General features: G+C 36.5%; 1 long non-coding RNA gene across 1 annotated transcript; it reads right to left on the bottom strand.

The window, feature by feature from the left end:
• Positions 1-3,646: 3,646 nt before the first annotated feature.
• Positions 3,647-9,533, bottom strand: LOC126818502 (uncharacterized). Its single transcript, XR_007679249.2, has 4 exons — positions 9,367-9,533; positions 8,391-8,581; positions 6,745-6,825; positions 3,647-5,918 (listed from the first exon to the last, which is right to left on the bottom strand). It is a non-coding gene; the product is annotated as an uncharacterized LOC126818502 (long non-coding RNA).
• Positions 9,534-21,319: the final 11,786 nt, after the last annotated feature.

Genomic DNA, 21,319 nt, shown 5'->3' on the forward strand with positions numbered 1-21,319 from the left:
GCGTGCATTGTTTACATAAGAGATAACTGCTTCGGAGAGAATGCTGCATTTTAGTCATTTTAATACCCATTTACACTAAATCGGAAATAATTTTTACCTACAAATACGTCAAACGCCTTTATTTATTTTTCCAATATATACAAAAAATGTTTTAGAAGTTAATATTTCTAGCTCATTAAGCCGCATCAATGTCATCCTTATCAGTGATTGTCGCGGCCAAGCAAATATTCACTGCGGATCAGTGTGCGTCCAACAGTGTACTATGAGAGAAACTGTGCCCGGACAGCAGCGTTACGGCCTACTCTTATATCGAATTCCAAGTATCAAGTGTTCTTTTACGTGCACGCCAATATGTACACAAGATCTCGGTTTTTCGTTCCACCCGAACGATTAGACACTGTTTCTTATCAGATCCTCCTTACTACATCACTTACAAGTGAATACCACTCCGGAAAAACACCGGAATCGAACCCTTGACCTTTAGGTTAGCGGACCAGCACTATATTCATTGCGCAACCGCGACTCCCCACTGTACAGTAGTTTCAAGTAATGATGTCTGTCATTTAAATATTTATAACATATTTGTAAACGTCCTCATTTGTAAATGAACGGTATAATATGTATGTTCTTCCTCAATCAGACCCGGTGTGGCAGTTTCAGATGGTTCCTGGTGTGTGATTACCGTTTGGCGCATGCGCAGTTGTAGGAGTCAACTCACACCGTTACAGTCGCGGTGTGCATTGACTCCTCGTGATGGATTTCCCCTAAGATTTTCTTACGGTCAAATCAATATATAGACTATTATGTACCGATATTTACAGTATTACCACCACGAGAGGATGCAAATTGACGATCTTTATTATTATTATTTAGTATATATACCCGTCCAAAATGCGAACATTCTCTCTTGTATTTGGGCTGTCTACATACATGCATGTTTGAATGTATGGGATGGTATAATAAATCTATATTTATGTTAAAGAAATCGGAATAAGAAATTCCATACTTTTATATTTGTGATAAAAGAAGCCACGAAATATCAAAGGCCTTAATCTTCCTTTGGAGGTGAATTAATTGATAATTTCAAGCCAATCATCAATTTGTATGGTTTCCACTGATCGTACGTGTGTAGAACGACTAATCACTAAAAATAAAACCAACGGCAACAAATCACGAACGATAGAAGTATCAATTTCAAGCCAATCAACTTAGATCCGTTGATCGTGTAACTACTCATCACTAAAACAACAGCTAATCACGATAACAAGTATGTTTATTAATGACAAAACTCTAATCAAGTACATGATATACTTTTTCCTGTACTGACCAGGAACCAACTCGCACCGCAGGGAGTAGATATAGTTTCGTTGTTACGGCAAACATCAGTTTCGGACATGCGCAAGTGCCCAGGAGAAAACACGCACCAGGATTCAACTCAAACTATCACACCGGGTTCAATGACAGTTAGACGACCCCATGTATATCTACGTGACAGTATTGTCGTATATCATCCACCGTGTAATACTTCCCTTTTCAAATCAAACAATATCACATGTATTATATTATACCCACTCATTCGATAAGTTGGTCAACATGACTGGAGCCACGGTGGCTCAGTGAGTAAGATGCTTGCCCGCTAACCCGGAGGTCCCCTACGAACCCGGTTTCGACCGAGAAAGTTCATCGGATTTTCCGTGTACATATTGGCGTGCAAGTAAAATAACCCTTGACACTGTGAATTCGATATAAGAGTATAGGCCGTAGCGCCGCTGTCCGGGCAAAATTTCCCTCATAGCACACTTTATAGCGCATGCCCGTCTTCATTAGTATAGTCGGAACAGAACAGTAGGACGTTAACCCCATTTCATGTCGTCAATATGGCTATTATATGGTGTGTATACCATACACTGTTCCCTCAAAAGCCGTGTGCGCACACATATTTTGCAACGAGCGCACAAAGGGCATTAAGGTGTGCACATATTTAAAAGACATGAACAATCATTTGAGTATTCATGTGCCACCACATCACTTAAAGTGGCCTACACGGCTAGTTATAATTTGCCTATACGTTTTTTTTGTTTCGCATATATACCATTGTCATGAGAATACGATTTGATTTGCATATGATAAGCATACTACGAACGTTGAATAATGTAGACAACATTGAAAATGGGCTTCCATTCCTGTTTAGGAATGCACTATGGCGTGAAACCCCAAAACAACAATGTATGCATTTGACAAACTAATTGGTCAACCGTGTATTTCGATGCTTTTCTTTAAAGGACAATATTGGTGTCAGCTATTATCACATATGTGATAGAACTCGTTAAACACGTTCCAAATATAATTTTAACACAGAGATCATTGCTACAATAGATGAGTAGTGAAGGTTTCTACAAAAGGAAGTGACGAACACGAAAGATTAACACGAGTGATAACAAGATATACGGGCGTATTTCTGCTCACTAACAATTCCTTCGAAGACCAAAAGTTGTTATGTGAGACTGTGAAGAGGATATCTGACAATTTCAAAAAAGTAATTGAATGTCAATAGATAAGAGAACACGAGAAAAATCGAAATAGTCCTACACCAGGGCCCTTATTCACGAAAACTTAAACTAAGATACAATCGAAATTTTAAGAAATACTGCAATTCGATTGGCTGACCAGTAAAATCAATTTGCATATTTCCAATGAAGTTGCAGTATTTCTTAAAATTTCGGTTGTAACTTAGTTTAAGTTTTCGTGAATAAGGGCCCAGGGCTCCAATGCATTTTTACAGACAAAAAAACAAATTACCACGGTGTAATTTAAGCTCATTTACAATTGAAGAAACATTCATCTATAAAAGACCTTTGAACCGTTGACTAATACAATTGAAATACATTTGAAATAACTTCCTATAGAAATCGTTCGTGCGTATTGTTTATCAGATAATGTCGTGTTTTATCAGACACATCTGTACTTTGGCCCAACGTTAACTGTGATATTGTCAGAGGCCTGGGTTACATGGATTTATGGGGGGGGGGGACTTTCGCTGGTCAGGGATGGACTGAGGACTGGAGGCCCCATAGTCTGGCCCCGTGAAGGGTTCCACTCAATGCACAAAATGTTTAGAAAAACGGACTAAAAATGGCGCTTGATAAAGTTAGGTTCCAACATATGACGAAATCGTGTTTTTAATCGTGGAGTATTCGTTGACTCTACCAGGTCTCATCGTATATTGATGTTTCTAACTTAAGCACAAATTTAGTTGCAATCTTACCAATACCTTTAAATGGAGTAAATTCAAGACCCCAACTATTAAAGGGTCCCAAACAACTTCAACTTCTTTGTGGGGCCGGCTAGCCTTCAATACTCGCAGACTCTCTTTCAGTCCAGCCCCGTCACTGCATGGCTGTTTAAACTGGGTTTATGAATGCATGAAATGTGGTTTAATTGCACATCAGCACCAACCTTTCCCCCTTTTGCATGTCGATCTTTTTTGACGTTTTGGGGTAGAAAACTAGGTCATTTTATTTCAATAATTCGACACAAACTAGGTCATTTTATTTCAATAATTCGCGCGCGCACGGGGGTCTTTAGCAAATGGGAGGAACCCTTAAGACCCGAAGAAAAAGGTGTAATAGAAAATCAGAGTTGTATATACAGAGGTGGAGAGATGACTTTATTTCATATAGACAATAATATACCATCATAAATATTATAAATAATATTCCATCACGTTAAGAATAGTGGTCAAACAATAGGTTATAAGTCATAAACGCAATGAGTATTCTTTATAAAATTAATTAATAATATTTATTCTATCCCTTGGTCACGCGAATTATAACAGTAATTAATGAATGTACATTTCTTTTATATAAAAATCAATGACAATTAATAAATAATATCATGTATCTCTTCGACCACGTGGATACTAGTAATCAAACAATGTAGGTTTTTTTCTAAAATAAATGACAATTAATAAATAATATCATGTATCTCTTCGACCACGTGGATACTAGTATTCAAAGAGTGTAGTTTTTTTTCTAAAATAAATTACAATTAATAAATAATATGCATCTCTTCGACCACGTGGATATTAGTAATCAAAGAATGTAATTTTTTTCTCTAAAATAAATTACAATTAATAAATAATATCATGTCTCTCTTCGACGACATGGATACTAGTAATCAAAGAATGTAGTTTTTTTTTCTAACAATCAATGCATTATGCAAGAGCTAAATCTGCCTATTGCAGGTCTTTCTTTAGGCCTGAAATGTTTTCTAAATTATTATTTAGACACTAATTAATTAATCCAGGCCATAGTCAACTCTCGATGGCATCGGGTTTCTCCGATATTAAATAGATTGGAACAGTTCATCCATATTTTGATTTAAGCTAAAATCAATGGAGGAGCGAGACTTAGCTTCGAACAATCAGTACCGTGGTTGAAATTATTGCACACGTCTTGTCAAACCTTTAAAGACTAATATCTTCGCTCGCAATAGAGTAATTTGACTGAAATTTTCAAATTATTCATTTTACATTATCTATTTTCAAATTATTCATTTTGCATTAGCTATTTTTGAACTATTATAGCAAGAATGACTAGATCTTTATCTAAATCTTACATAATGTATCTTTAATAAATAAATAAATATCATGTCTATCTTCGATCACATTTCTAAATATTAGAACAACTGTGTTCAGAAAATATCAATCACAATATTTAGTTGTTTAAAGAGGATCTTACGTTGTTTGTATTCTATAGCCAATTAACAGCACGGCCATAAACTAGTTATGTAGTATTTATTAGCACACTTTCCGATGTGTATCGGTGAAGATGAGGATAGTTTTGGTCGAGGGACCTAGCCGAGGCGGAGCCGAGACGGCCACCGACCAAAAAAGGTGCTAATAAGTCACTTACATCACATTTCTATGGAGTATTGTGAAGCGAAATGTGAAAAATAGTATTTACACGTGCGTCTTGCTGCGTTACCCTGAGCGTAAAAGGTGCTAATAAGTCACTTATATCACATTTCTATGGAGTATTGTGAAGCGAAATGTGAAAAATAGTATTTACACGTGCGTCTTGTTGCGTTACCCTTAGCGTAAAACAGTCACGTGTTTTCATTAGACTGCACTCCGTATTGAAAGACGAAGTTGTTTTGACGAAGTCAATGAACATAGAGTCAACCATATCGTCAAAACAACTTGTCCCTGGCGTAGAGGACTGCAATTATATTAAATGTAAAGGACACTGCACAACGTGGGTCAATCCTGGTAAAGTGTGCATCGGTGGATGGTTCGTCCGTTGAAATTTATTTGTAATAAAATTTATGACTTTCTAGGCGTTTGTTTTCATCCTGCTGGTATAAAAGTGTTCGTTTGTCGGAAATGAACAGTACTCTTTATGGAAAGCGTACTGTTCATTTCTGATACACGGATACTTTTATACCTGTATTGGAAATAAACAGGACAGTTTTATCAAAGGTTGCCACTGGCAACGAGGTAGAATTGGGATGTAAGGGCAATTCATTTCACTATTAAATCAATATTTGAAACCGTTATTCTGATAGGAAGGGGGTTCATCATCAATACTATAAGGTGGCGGTCTTTGATTGTCTAATTGTCGTTGAAGATTAGTAATTCTATTTTCTAGATCTCTAACCCGATCCTCTCTGTTGGTAAATCCAAATACCCGAGCATATAAACAGAAAAATATCATTCCTGGGATACAAGTAATAGCGATAATAGCGCCAGCAACACAGTTGATAATAGCAAATATTAATATAATATCATGGTTTGGATTACAAAAGGAAATCGTTTTTACATCAGTAGATTTACAAACACCAATAGCCCAGCCAGCAAAAGCCGCTCCGCAAGAAGCAAACGAGACATTGGTTACATCGATAACGTAATGAATAATAACCTGAAATTTAAAAAAGAAAAAAAAAGGCCATGATTACAACTTTGTTATGTACCGGTCTGGCTAATGAAAACTGGCATACGCCATCAGTTGTCTCTTAGTTCAATCCCAACTGTCGGCGAATATGACGGACAGTCATATCACAGAATTAAAGCCACTGACCGCCATTGTCATATTTCTGGCAATATCTAATTATTCAAGGCTTAAAGATGCATTATGTATAGGATTTGGATAAAGAGGTGGACGTTCCAGCTATAATAGTTTAAAAATAGATAACGAAAAATTAATAAATGGAAAACTTCAAATTACTTTATTCTGAGCGAAGTTATGAGTGTTTGAAAGTTTCACAATATAGTCAGTATTGTCAAGTACCATTGTAACGACAATAAACAATGTCACAATTATCCATGGCGACGGTGCTTTAATCTATTCAAAATCACGGCCTTCAGATGGTCTAGGGAGTTGATTATGGTCTTGTCATGTGAATAAACTAATTAATTACTAATTAATTACTATAACATTTGAAGCCAAAAGAAAGATCTGTAGTAGGCACATTTAGCTCTTACATAATACATCTTTAATCCGCGCCTGTTCCCCAATCTCATTCAGATATCCTGAATAAAATATGTTTTGTTCATATAGTCTGTATATGCCAAATTTTCACCTCACCACATCTTTGTAAATACAAAACCGATTTGAACCATTTTTTGAATTGATGCTCTTTTTAGAGATCCAACTTTCATAGCTTTGTAGTTTGCAAGAAATTCAAAATACTTCAAATTAATGGCGATCGGTGGCTTTAAATATTTAAAAATAAAATGAAGCTTACATAACGTTTTGTTGGTACATCCACTTGTAACTGTGGTGTACATCGTGAGGTTTTCAGAGCAAAATATCCAGCAAGAATAGCCTGTAAAATATATTGAATATGATTAAAATGGAGGTGTACGCAGAAATGGAGAGGGCGAAAAATGTTTGTGGCGTAAAATGTAACTTGGTAAACAGAATAAAAGAGAGTGAAAAATTGTCGTGGTGTACAATGTAACTTGACAAATAAAGATTACGGGTGGAAAATTGTGTCCTACAATATGATTTGGTAAATCAAAAATGCGAGTGAAAAATTGTAGTGGGGCAATGTTACCTTTACAACAAACAAGCGGTTGCATGCAAGATAAGCCCATATTTTGCAAGCAATGGACAGAGAACAAGCTAAAAAAAAGGGTGATTTTGCGTACAATCTGAGGCCATAATTCTGTAAGTAATGATTCTGTAAGTAATGGTCTGAAATGCGCTAATATCGACAGACACTGAGATCTCTAGGATATAAACAAAATCGGATAAAAATTGTGACCTTTAGCGGGTCCACAACCTTCGTATTACATACTTTTACACTATTTGCGTTCAAGAAGCGGCCATTTTGTCGGGCAGTTTCGTTTTGATTTTCCCGAAATTCAAACTTAACCTTCATTATGGTGCAACAGTGACATATTTAAACGGTTTTTAAAATAGAATAAAAAATTGTGACCTTTAGAGGATCCACAAACTAAAAATGTGATTTTTCGTACAATCAGGGGCCATAATCCGCGAAATTATGGTCTGATGTGCGCGAATATCAAAAGAAACCAAGATCTTTGGGATATAAACCTATATTTCAAGTTTCGTCAAAATTGGATAAAACTTGTGACCCGTAGTGTGTCCACAAGCAAAATATAGACGGACGGACACACTCTATCAAAATCTTGTGGAATGTATTTAGTTTCAGATGTCCAATATCTTGTGGAACACTTGTGATGAAAAAGTTCCACATGAATGCCCCCAAACCTTGCCATAAATGCATTTTGTTGGGTAATATCGGTCCGATTTTTACGCATTACGAATTTCGAACTCAACCATCATCGGGGGTGTAGCGATGATATATTTAGACGATTTTTAAAATTGAATAAAAATTGTGACCTCTAGAGGGTCAAAAAGCTAAAGTCAGGGGCCATGATCCAGGAAGTTAGGATCCGATATGCGCGAATATCGAAAGGAACCACGATCTTTGTAATATAAATACGCGTTAAGTTTCATCAAAAATATATCAAAATTGTGACCTTTCGAAGATCACAATCTTGATATTACATACCTTAACACTATTTGCATACATGGAGCGGCCATTTTGTCCGCCAGTTTTGGTCCGATTTTCACGAAATTCGAACTCAACCGTCATAATGATGTAACGGATAAAAACTGTGACCTGTAGACTGTCTACAAACAAATTGTGGACGGACAGGGGCGACGACAATATACGTGGTCGTATAAAAATCAGGATCAAAAATTGTCGTGGCATACAGTGTTACTTGGTCAACATAAACAAGAGGACCAAAGGCAGAATACGTTCTCTGATTTAGAGATAAATGTCTTTTATAGTTGGTTGGATTCAACAAAATGTTTCCGTTTTTTTAGTATTGAATTTTATCCGAAAATATAACTTACCAATACACTGGTTAGTAGCGGAAATATGTCAATTACTGGATAATTAATCGTTTCAACCATAAACCCACAAACAAGCGCCCCTAGTGCTGAAACAAGGGCAATAAATCCTACAGATAACTGGAAAACGCCTATTCTTTTCATGAACCGAAAAGCGCGTTTCTGATATTCGACAGCTTCTTCGGTTCCATATTCTGAAAGAAAGCAGAGTTATTTAATCACGGGTGATCGTTGTTTTTAATGAACTTTATAACATTTACTTTCTAATCAACCCATTCCTCTTTTATCTCGTCCACAATATTCTAATCGACTGAGCTACATGTCTGCCTTGTATACGATATAACCTTAGTGGAAGCAAATGTTTAACGACCAAGGTACTACTGGGCGAAATCTATCTGTTAAGGCCAGCTCCATTTTCGTCAAGGTCGCTGAGATGTAAATAAGATTAGGGCACGTGATTGTTGGCGAGATTGTAGGTTAGGGTTAGGGTAAGCATTAGGGCTAGGTCCAGGGTTAGGGTTGGGATTAGCGCTAGCCCTGATTACATCTCGCGACCTTTGACCAAATTTGAAGTTGGCCTTAACAAATAGATCTAACCCTCCTACTGTTACTACATGTATGTGATAGTACTACTGTGAAAACAGACGTTAAATCACCAGCTACTATGTCTACATGAAAAATTTGACAGGCGATGATACTGGATTAATTACGGTGACCAACAATTTAGACCCATTTCCATCAATCGTAGGCTACTTATAAGAGAGAGAGATAGGGAGAGAGAAGTAGATGTATTCTGGACAGAGAGAGAGAGAGATAGAGATAGAGAGAGAGAAGGAGAGGAGTAGATGTAATCTGATACTGTATTTCTATAAAACGAAGAGCGAATCGACCTATGTACACAAACAATGTTATGTTTCTATGTAGGTCACGTGAGGTGATTTTTTCACAACAATGACTGACAGTTATAACATATATTTACCTGGACCACCACACGATACTTGTACAACAGTTTCCTTCATCTTTCTTTCACATGACACTGACAGGTAATCAGATCTTTTATCAATAAAATACCACAGGACATTCACGTTATAAATATAAATATAGATTAGGTTATCGTTGGTTTATCCTAAGACTGCGCCAAATATCGATTTCATCGCGCAAGGTTGATATAGTCACGTGATGTCAAGGTGTCCTATTTAACCCCCATTATTCTCTATTAATCCGCTGCCAAACGATATGTTATTTTTTTTTGGATTAAATAAAGGGAATGACTTTCCTACTAAACTAATCCGTGGCTAAAAACCACAAATGGAAAGACTGCAAAATCATATTCCAAAACTACGATAGGCTATGGTTGATTGTATAATTAGCCGAATGGTTAACGCGTGCTTGTTGGATCAGAAGGTCTGTCATTAAGTCAAATGGCGTGGTTTCGATTTCCCGCTTGTACGTGCACAAGGAGTAGGGTTGCCTGTCCAACCTTGTTGGTTTTCTCCGGGTCCCCCGGTTTCCTCCCACTGCTAAAGACCCCGACGCGCGAGCGAATTATTGAAATAAAATTGAACAATATGCTAGTCCGGAAACGACCTAGTTTGTGTCGAGTGGACGTTAAGCCCCATCCCTGGTGGTTATAAAATTTTTCGCATTTCGTAAGACTAGGGAAGCAGACAAGAGGCGTGATTTAGATGATATTGGAAGCCCTTTGTAAACTACAATATTGTAGAGAGAGAGAGAGAGAGAGAGAGAGAGAGAGAGAGGGAGGGTTTAACGTCCACTCGACACAAACTAGGTCATTTCGGGACTAACATATGTTTTAATTTTATTTCAATAATTCGCATGCGTGTAGGGGTCTTTAGCAGTGGGAGGAAACCGGAGGACCCGGAGAAAACCCACGAGGTTGGACAGGCGACCCTACTCCTTGTCACATACAACCGGATCGAAACCACGCCAGTTGACTCAATGACAGACTTTATGATACAGCGCGCACGTGGTAACCATTCGCCCCCCCCCCCCGATTTTCTAATAGGAATATCAGTCCAGAAATGTTTCAATTCAATTCTTTATTAACAAAAAAAAAAGAAATAAAAGAAAATTGACGAAGGAAATTCCATCGATTTATGATACCCCTTATGAAAATTGTACACCTATTTTATTTTCTCTTTCCTCTATTTTTTTCTTGACAGAAGCTGTCGAAGTTTAACTTTCCGCCATTTTACCATCTACGGTATTGCCAATTGCAAGTTTCAAAACGTCACCTAAATAAATTAGTAGCTGTTTTCCATAAATACGTGTTATATCTTAGTAGTAGCTGCTTTCCATAAATACGTGTTACATTTTATTAATATCCAGTTACTAATGCCCCTGAAAGAGTAATGCAGATAATGATGAGGAGATTGCCAAATGTTGTCCCCATTGTGCCTATAAAGATTGGAACCAACGGAATGTTGAGCAAAAAGCTACAGCCTGTGATGTTACAGCCATTTAACATTGAAGTCAATGGGCAAATAGTTGCTAGTCCGAGTCCATATTGTTAACTGGGTTGTCTCCCATTAATCTTGGACGCTTTCAAAACTAAATTGCGATAGACCATATTACTGCCTGTTCCAGGCGACACTACCACGAGAAAATTGCCTGCCATTTCTTCAATTTTTAATTAAAACGGCTAAAACTACCCTTTCCACGAAATACAAGTCTCCCATTTTACGCAGATGCATTCATAATGTTTATGTTTTGAGAAGGAAACATATCGAAATATGTGAAATTTACAAGAGGATAGTGGATTTTGTCAAATTTCTAGGCGTCAAAGCTTGACGAAGAGAGCAACGGGGTGATAATTTGAGGTATGTCACAAAGTTTTGGCCGTTTAAATTAAACACTGAACACATGTCGAGGAATTTTAGTGTCGGAGTATCTCCCGGAACAGACAGTAGTGTATATTTGGCAGTGTTTCCCAATTTGAGACCAGTTGAAAAATTGATTTACCACTTTTTGACCTAAGTGGAAACAAAGATGGTCGAAATTCGGTTTTTTCAAAGATTTTTATGAGATGTGGTGGCACACCCCATAAACTAAAAATCTAACCGAATTAAAGTAGCTAAGTCCGTAACTCAATATCATCCAAAATCTTCGACATTAAAAACACGAATATTTTTGCAATTTAAATCAGCATTGGTTTTGTGATATTACCTGGAAAAGATGGGCTTCTGATATCCAATATTTAAGACAAAATAAACATTTTACCATTGGTACACAAATCGTGTACCATAATGCGTTTCAGCGCCATTTGTAACAAGGTGGTCAAAGAATGAGGCTAGACATATTCCACAAGTCATGTCAAACGGTGATGCCATATTCTTATTTGGAGAGCATACGCAATATATACTATCGGTGTTGACTGGAATAACCAGACGCTAGAAACTGTCTTTCGGCTGAGACTTTTGGCGTATTTCGCCGAACATAACTGATGACAATTCACAGTAAAACGGACACGATTGAATGTAAAACAGTTTATATAAATTCATATTACATTATTATATGTGTTGCGACTCATTTGTGCCAATTTCTAGGTCCAAAATATTAGCGATTTAGCTCCTTTAACTAAATGCCGATATGTGAATGGGGAGTGTGGGGCGGGGTGGCTATTGAAGATTTGCGAAATGTTCAAAGGGATCTGCGAGTGGCACAATGTTCAAAACCACTGATCTACGGTTCCTTTTATCATTGTCTGTGAAATGCCTACCACTTTCGGGATATCCAAAATAGTTCTATTTGTCTGGGTTTTTGGGGTTTTTTTGTAGTTGGGCTCATGTTACTAACAACTTTGTTTGAATATACTCGACCAGTTTTCAATTTTATGATGTTATATACAGTTTGGAAACAACTTCCAGAATTTACAGTTCATTTCTTTTATTCAACATTTATAATAATGACCTCTTCTAATGACCACCAAATTTGAAGTCAATATATATCTTCGTTGTTGAGTTACAACAATAAACATGTCCAAAAATTGCCACTTTTTTGCGTTATGCTGTCTCACTTCAATAAACACTATTTTGAAACTCAAATTAATATATTTCTGTGACTTTTTTTGAAAAGGATATAAACGCATGCTTATGGAACATTTTCTATAATAAATTTTGGTAGTTGAGTTATACAAATAGATAGTGTATGAAGGGAGTTATGACTAAATTACAAAAATATGTGTTTCTGTCACATTTTCAGAAATACAGTGGATATGTGCCTGAAAAACACTGAAAACTTACAATAAAAATGTGATCTTCAGTTATATTATAAATTTCAATACAAGTGCAATTTTAAAATCTAAAATATTTTTTATTCATTTGAAGTTGAAGTTGATTTTCTTTCACTTTTTTTAAAGGTTACGGACACTACAGTGACCATACATACAGTGACCCATTCTTAAAAAGCTTCACAAAAGTGTATTTGCAACAGCTGCTGAAGCGAAAGAAGTATAAATTTTAATGACCAAAATATTGAACTATTGATATAAGAATTGCAAGGCAATTTATGTTTTCATCCTAATGAGACACTTTTGTCACAAACACCGTGTTTTAACCGACTTTGTTTTGTTTGTGTTTTGTTGTGCAGCTTCCCTCACATTATTGGTCTATTCGAATTACCTGGCAGTGTCGGATTTACCTATATGCTTGGCAGATGAAAGCCTACGACCCCCAGATCTAGGGGGAATCCGGTCCAGTCCACCGTAAGCCTTTTTTACACGGGCTGTATAGTCAAACATCTGGAGAACGCTAGATCGGAGACGGTCCTGCATATTTTAGCACATATGACGTCATATTTAGATTGTGGGTTAGGGCTAGGGTAAGGGTTAAGCTTGGTCCAGGGTTAGGTTTAAGAATTTGGGGGAGAGGTTAAGTCTCCACATAAGCACTGACCTAGGATGATGAAAAGTTAGTTCGCGATATTTCTTAGTTTTATTACAAAATACATGCAATACATTAGATTAATTTATAAAAGTAATTTCACTGTTTTTGGTGTTGGTGGCGGTGATGGTCAGCCTTGGATGGTACTTCTGGTATTCTGGTATTTTTGTTTCTGAAGAAGAAAAAGAATAAATTTGAGGCTCTCGGGGGAGAGCCACATTAGTGTGTTTCCTACTACGAATTGGATTTTCTATAAAAATCGTGTTTGTTCCACATCACCGGGTTAAGGCTAGGGATTCTTATATCTAGTTGATTTTATTTACTAACGATTAGGGATAGGATTTGATATATGGTTTGTTTTGGGTTAGGGTGGAGACTAGTCTTAATTAATCTAATTTACTGTGCACTAGGATATCGTGCAGATTTTTATTTTTTGAATATGCAATTATTAGTTTCTGTGTGAATATTTTCGGGTGAATTTCTTGGAGATCAGTATAGTGTTTTCTGATGATTTTGGATGCACTTGCTGCTGTTGTTTTCAATTTGTCAATCCAGAATTTTTCTCTTGTTAGCCTAAACGTTTTAATTTCTTCTGTAGTTTCAAAGTCGCTCTTGGTCTTTTCTATTGGCGTGACAATGAGATCAGAAATGTAGTGATTTGGTTGGTTGAAATGAATTGAGACCGGTTTGCCTTTTTTAGTGACTATGTCTGATCGGTGACCGTTAATTCTTTCCCTAAGTGCATTTTGAGTCTCCCCTACGTATTGCTTGTCACACTGTCTGCATGAAATTAGATAAATTATATTTGAACTACTGTATGAAAGTTGGTCTTATATTCGGAATTGTGTGCCAGATGTTTTGTTATGGAAATGGTCGGATATGTTTAAGATTTTGCATGTTTGGCATCTTGGATGGCCACAAGTTTTGGTTGTAACTGCTGATTGCATATTATTTGTTTCTTTGGCGGCAAGTTCAGCTAGAGTGTTGTTTTTAATACGACGTAGATAGCGTTTGGAGTATCCCCTTTCTTTTAGTTTGCCAAATACCAGCGTACATGCTGACTCAAAGTCGGTCTTCTGAGTACATATCCTATGAAAACGGAGAATCTGTGATTTTATGATGCCAGAGAAGGTATGTTTGGGGTGAAAGGAGCTCTTGAACAATAATTGATGTGTATCGGTTTCTTTGAAAAATACTTTAGTTTCCAGTTGGCCGGTGTTTTTGGTGTTGCTACTTTTAAAGATGGTGGTGTCAAGAAAATGTATGCTGTTATGATTTACATTTGCGGTTAATTTGACAGATGGATGATGATTGTTCAGAATGTTGAAAAACGTCCAAAATTCGACTAGTGTGTACGTCCAGACTATGAAAAGGTCATCTAGAAAGCGCCCATAGAAATCCGGCTTTAATGGGCAGAGCGGCAGAACTTCCCTTTCCCACTCCGGCATGAAGAGGTTTGCATAAATCGTTTCCCCATCGCAGTTCCGGAAGACTGGAGGTATACTTGGTCTTTGAAATCGAAGTCATTCCTCCTCAGACAAATGTCGAGTAGTTTGAGGATTTCTTCGTCCGGCCTGGATGTTTGCGGGTTCCTAAGAAATGCTTTCCTAACTGCTTCTATACCCGTGTTATTATCGATGTTCGTGTACATGCTCTGTGCGTCGATGGATATTAAAATGGTGTGTTCGGGACTCTTAACTGTTTGATTTTGTGAATGAAATCGTTAGTGTCTTTGAGGTAGGATGGGTGTTGGCATGCTAGGGGTAATAAGAAATGGTCTATATATTGTGATACGTTGTATCATTCGCTGCCACAGTCTGATATTATTGGGCGCCCCTTGGGTAATTTATTAGGTATTAACCATTCTGTTTCTGGATTTTTATGTATTTTTGGTAGTGTATAGAGATGTCTTTGTCGGCAATCAGATTTAGCAGATAGATAATCATATTGTTTTGCGGTTATGTATTCCTTGTCTTGCAATTCATGTAAGATGTTGTTTATTAAAGTTGCGGTGTCCTTAAAGATGGGTTGGTCGAATTTAGTGTAATGTATAGGATTACTTAATTGTTTTTCTGCCTCTGAGATATAATCTGCGCGATTCATTATGACACAACACGAGCCCTCGTCGCTTTTCTTAATTATTATGTTTTTGTCTTTTTTAAGGGCGTTTAATGCTGTTTTAGTTGCTCGGTTGAGATTTGGTTGAGATTCGGTGGTATCCTTTGTCAAGCGATGATAGGTGTATAATTGTTTTGACAACACCGTAAGCCTTTTTTACACGGGCTGTATAGTCAAACATCTGGAGAACGCTAGATCGGAGACGGTCCTGCATATTTTAGCACATATGACGTCATATTAAGATTGTGGGTTAGGGCTAGGGTAAGGGTTAAGCTTGGTCCAGGGTTAGGGTTCGGGGTTAGCGCTAGCTCTGTTTCGAGACTTTGACGAAATCTGCAGGTCCTAACCCAACCCACAATCCACATATGACGTCATATGTGCTCAAAAAATATTTACCGTTCACTAATTGTTTTTGACAAGTCCTATTAACAAACGGGGTGTTCTCACTTTCCCAGCAGCTATTGTTTTCCAGGTAAAATCATTGGACCAGTACTAATTAGGGTAACAATGGTGTTAAAACTATAGTCTTTTTCATATCAATATTAACCAGTGACAATGGGAAACAGTCCCACCGTCCTGCACCACTGACAATGGGAAACAGTCTCACTGTTCTGTACCACTGACAATGGGAAACAGTCCCACTTTCCCGAACCATCTACAATGGGAAACAGTCCCACCGTTCTGCACCACCGACATAGAGAAACAGTCCAACCGTCCTTCACAACTAACAAGGGGAAACAGTCCCATCGTCCGGCACCACTGACAAAGAGAAACAGTCCCACCGTCCTGCACCAATGACAAGGGGGAACTGAGCTAGAACATCCCACATCGGAACATTGGTGTCGGTGAGCAAGTGTCACACTCAGGTAAAAGAAGCAAGAACACACTTTGATCTGAGTGAAGTGGATTTCGAAGATTTATTCTCAAACAAAAATATTCGGCAAGAAAACTTCGTTTAAATAATTATTTAATATACAAGGAAACATAATACACGTTACTGAAATACATTTCTGTTGATGTAGGTCTATTTGACCAGAACATTGTTTTATCCAATACTATAGTAACACTAGGACGTTATACCGCCTTTCATTTCATTCCATTACAGTACATTATTGTTTGCAAGCTTAAATTTAGGTTTTGGAAATGAAAAATTAACCGAATTCTTTACATCGGCCATAATATCCGTTTATCAAAATGAAATGAAATGGGGTTTAACGTCCTTTTGTTCTGCTCTGACTGGACTACAAATTAGTAGTACCACTAGTGCGTGGTACAAATGTTCTGTCAGCTCTCACAAAACAAGCAGCATTGACCGACAGATCTCGACATTCTGACCCATTTCTGATCCTCTCTTGTTCTCAAGAAATTGCCACCAGCAATGACCCCAAATGCTAGGAAATCGGCTCAAATTTTCAATATTTTTACAGTTTTCGGTGAGTTTTGCAAATAAAAAAAAATCTTTCAAAGGCTGTAGCTATTCCTTTATGTGTTAGTATCCCATATCTGTGGTAAAGGGAGATAAAGGACCTAAAGGTTTGGGAATTCCAGACTAACCTAGCAACGGCTAGATGTTGTGAAACTTACAGTTGTTTCTTCAGGAACATGATAGACAGTACGATTTGCGTGCTATCCGGTTAGTCAGTGTTATAGCCAGTATTTTGTTGACATTTATTGGGGGCGAGGTTGTGAATGGTGCCCTAGATCCCCCCACCCTATTCACAGCTTCTAGATCCGCTACTGTCTAGTTGTGAGCGTGCTGGATGGAGTGGGACCCGAAGTGGATTATTAATTCGATGTTAAAGATTTACTTACTATCACATCGTACTTCTATATTCCGGCAGGTAGAAGATTATACAGGTCACAATTCTACGGAATACAATTACTGCTTGATAAAGACTAAAGAAACCTAGTCGAAGCGTCACCCATTAATAAGCAGTAACTGTATTCTATAGAAATTTGATCCGTGTAAGACAGTTCAATTACTAAATGCCATTGAAACAATTTAGGTAGAAGATTGGTGTTGTGATGACTGTTCAGCCTTGACTGCCATGAATTGAGGACCTGGTGCGAAGGGGATTTAAATACCTGTATGCTAAAGTCTAAAGGCTGGATACTTGTATTTATATTAAATGTGCATTATGTAAGATTTAGATAAAGAGCTGAAAGTTCTCGCTACAATCGAGCAGTCGATCAGGGTTGTCCCATATTTATTCTTTTATGAAATGGGAGCATTTATAAGACACTAATAATCTGAAATCAATTCCATACAGATCGAATGATTACTAACTTTTGTTGCTAGGGCATTCACAAAGTTGAACAAAGTGAACCAAGGGTCATAACTGTCGGAGTAATTAACGGAAATTGCTAAATTCAATAAGCTTCATCATTTTACTAATATAAATAATGCAAATAAATTTTAATACAGATCTGTTGATAACTTTTCTCATTAGAGCGTCTACAAGGTTTAACAATGTGTAAATTTAATACAGATTGGATGATAACTTTAGTCGTCAGATCGTTCACAAGACATTGTGGACGACGGACGGACGGGCGTGTATAAAAATACATAATGAAAAGGGAATTTGTTGCACATTTCGGTCAAATTACTTTATTCTAAGCTGAATTATGGCCGATTGAAGAACAGCGTAGTCTTGATCGTCGTTGCTACAAAGTCTCGATTGTCCACTTTATAATTTATTTATTAGCTGTCCATTGTGTTTAGTCATTTGAAAATCAAATCCATACGATGATCAAATATCGAATTATTGATCTATACAACATTTAAACCGCCCCCCCCCCCCAAAAAAAAAAAAAAAAAAAAAAAAAAAATCTGCATTAGGCAGATTTAGATCTTAGATAATGCATCTTTAACATTAGTTTCAAAACGGGATTTAATTTTACAAATTGTTTATGTACTATTTAAGTAAAAAAATCAAATCAAGACCTAAAACATACACGTAATATCGTTGTTTATAGCGTTGTATACATTAACAAGCTGCCAAAATTTAATATAGAAAATTAAAAATATTTACCGTTCACTAATTGATTTTGACAAGTCCTATTAACAAAACACAGTTCGATTAATCAAAACGGTAGTGTTTTCACATGTTTTACGACGATTATCAGTTCATTTTTAATAAAAAAAATGTTCTGAAAATTAAAATTTTGCAGTTAAGTTTTGGTGTGGAAAATTTTAATTAATTTGTCAATTATAGTGTAATAAATAGGCTAAATATCGCTAAATGTTTTTTATGTTTCGAAAATTTTGAATAATTTGTCAATTATAGTGTAATAAATTTCTCTATATGTCTTTTAAAGTGTGAAATATATTATCTAATTAGTCAATAAAGCGCAATTAAATACAACATACATATCACACCCCAAGCAAAACATGAAATAGGATAGAATTTAACGTCCGATATTTTGCAAGAACCGCCGATACGCTATGCAGACTGTTCTGGGGGACATTTTGTCTTCATCGGAGAGGGAACTTATACGTGCACACCAACCTCGGCTTTTCATCCATTCGAAGAACTAGAGTCTAGACGATTTTCATTGCCAGTCCCTCCGTCCTGTACCACTGACAATGGGAAACAGTTTTCGGTGAGTTTTGCAAATAAAAAAAAATCTTTCAGAGGCTGTAAACTTAACTATTCTTTTATTAGGGTGACCCACCATAAATAAATATCTCCAAATATCTCGACAATTACACCACAATATTTATATATATACCAAGCCTTAAATCAGTTTCGCACATTTATAATCATTAAATAAACGGTCATGTTATACTTAATAAGCTATGACCATTTAACCATCTATAAATAATACACTGAAAGATGGTTACGAGTGTCGGCCATAACATCCGGGCACTTGTGAGCAAAAAATAGGTTACGTGCCCTTGTTTTGAACTTAGTCTCGGTTAACCAGTCTACCGACCATTCTACGTCTGATTGATAGGCCGGGAAAATCAAGACTACTTTTTTACGAAACATAACAGAAAGCTGGAACAAGAAATTGAATTTAGAAACAAGCACGTTAAGCAACTCAACAATTGTTTTAAGAACCTTGTAAAAGTAAAATGAAACTACTGCTAGTATCATGTCCTTGCCTAAATAAAGTGTTTCAGAGATATTATTTGTACTAAACCAAAAGATGCCGCGCCTAACGGTACAATTAATGATAAAGCAATTCAAAACATAAAACGAACGTAATTTCTAAAGCTGCTGTAATAACCAAAACAAAAGGGTAAATTTTACTGCTATTCAGAATCGTCAACAAAAGATTTTTCTTTTACGGCTGTAATAGTTGATAGATGTGTAGAGAATTGCACGTGCGATGGCTATTTATTATTATTATTATTATTTATTATTACAGCATATTTATAGTGCACCCTTTCATATAACATGTTCATGGGCACTTTACAAAGTGACAATGTAAATCACACATAAACAACAAGATTATGGGCATGTTAACGTTTGTATACAGAGTCAGTTAAAAGCCTGATTAAATAAATGTGTTTTAAGTTGTTTTTTAAAAGAATATAGAGATGTACAACATCTTAAACTAAATGGTAGATTATTCCATAAAACAGGTGCTTGATAACTAAAAGAGCGCTGACCATAAGAGACTAGTTGAACAGTTTTGGGCTTTAAAAGTAGTTTATCTGATGTACGTAATGTTCGGCCAGGTGTATAAAGTTCTAAAAGATCTGAGAGGTAAACAGGAGCTAAATTATTTAAACATTTAAAAGTAAGTAATAAAATCTTAAAATCAATTCTATATTTAACCAGTGTAAATTATATAAAACAGGAGTTATGTGGTCACATTTCTTAGTTAAAGTAACAAGTCTAGCCGCAGTATTCTGTACTTTTTGTAATTTATCTATAAGCTTTAAAGGTAAACCAATTAAAAGTGAATTAAAGTTATCTAATCGAGAAGTGACCAGAGAATTAACAAGTGACTTAGTGGCCTCTACAGTTACACATTTACGTATTTTACCTATATTTCTAATATTAAAATAGCACAATTTACAAATATTATTTACTTGAGCTCCCATAAGCATAAAACTATCAAAGATAGCGCCAATATTGCGAACAGAATAAGATGAAAATATATCACAATTACCAATTACAACAGGGGGGTTATCTTGTGCAGATTTACTTAATTGATATTTGATAAATTGAAAGAAGATGGACAATTAGGTGTAAATGAAATATATAATTGAGTATCATCGGCATACAAATGAAAGCTGAGACCATATCTCATATAGTGCGTGGTTAAACAGAAATCACTTCGAGACAAGTCACTGAAGCGTGCACATTCGCTGTGTCGAGTCCAACTTTCTGTAGAGAAAATTTTCACTCTACGGGTCACCCTACCTTTATGTGTTAGTATCCCATATATGTGGTAAAGGGAGATAACGGTCCAAAATGTTTGGGAATTCAAGACTAACCTAGCAACGGCTAGACAATACGATTTGCGTTCTACCGGGTTACGTACTCAGTGTTATAGCCAGTATCTTGTTGACATTTATTGGGGGCGAGGTTATGGATGACGCCCTAGATATGCCCCCCCTCCCTATTTACAGCTTCTAGATCAGCTACTGTCTAGTTGTGAGCGTGCTGGATTGAGTGGGACCCGTAGTGGAATAGCCTAATTCCTCAGTTCATCAAAACCCGATGATCAGTTCATAACTGATGATATGAACTGCTGAATTTAAGGCTATAGATTTGATAACTATCACATCGTACTTATATATTCCGACAGGTAGAAGATTATACAGGTCACAATTCTACGGAATACAATTACTGCTTGATAAAGACTAAAGAAACCTAGTCGAAGCGTCACCCAAGTATAAGCAGTAATTGTATTCTATAGAATTTTGATCCGTGTATTCCAGTTCAATTACTAAAT

The sequence above is a fragment of the Patella vulgata genome, chromosome 4, assembly GCF_932274485.2.
Source record: "Patella vulgata chromosome 4, xgPatVulg1.2, whole genome shotgun sequence".
NCBI lineage: Eukaryota > Metazoa > Mollusca > Gastropoda > Patellidae > Patella > Patella vulgata.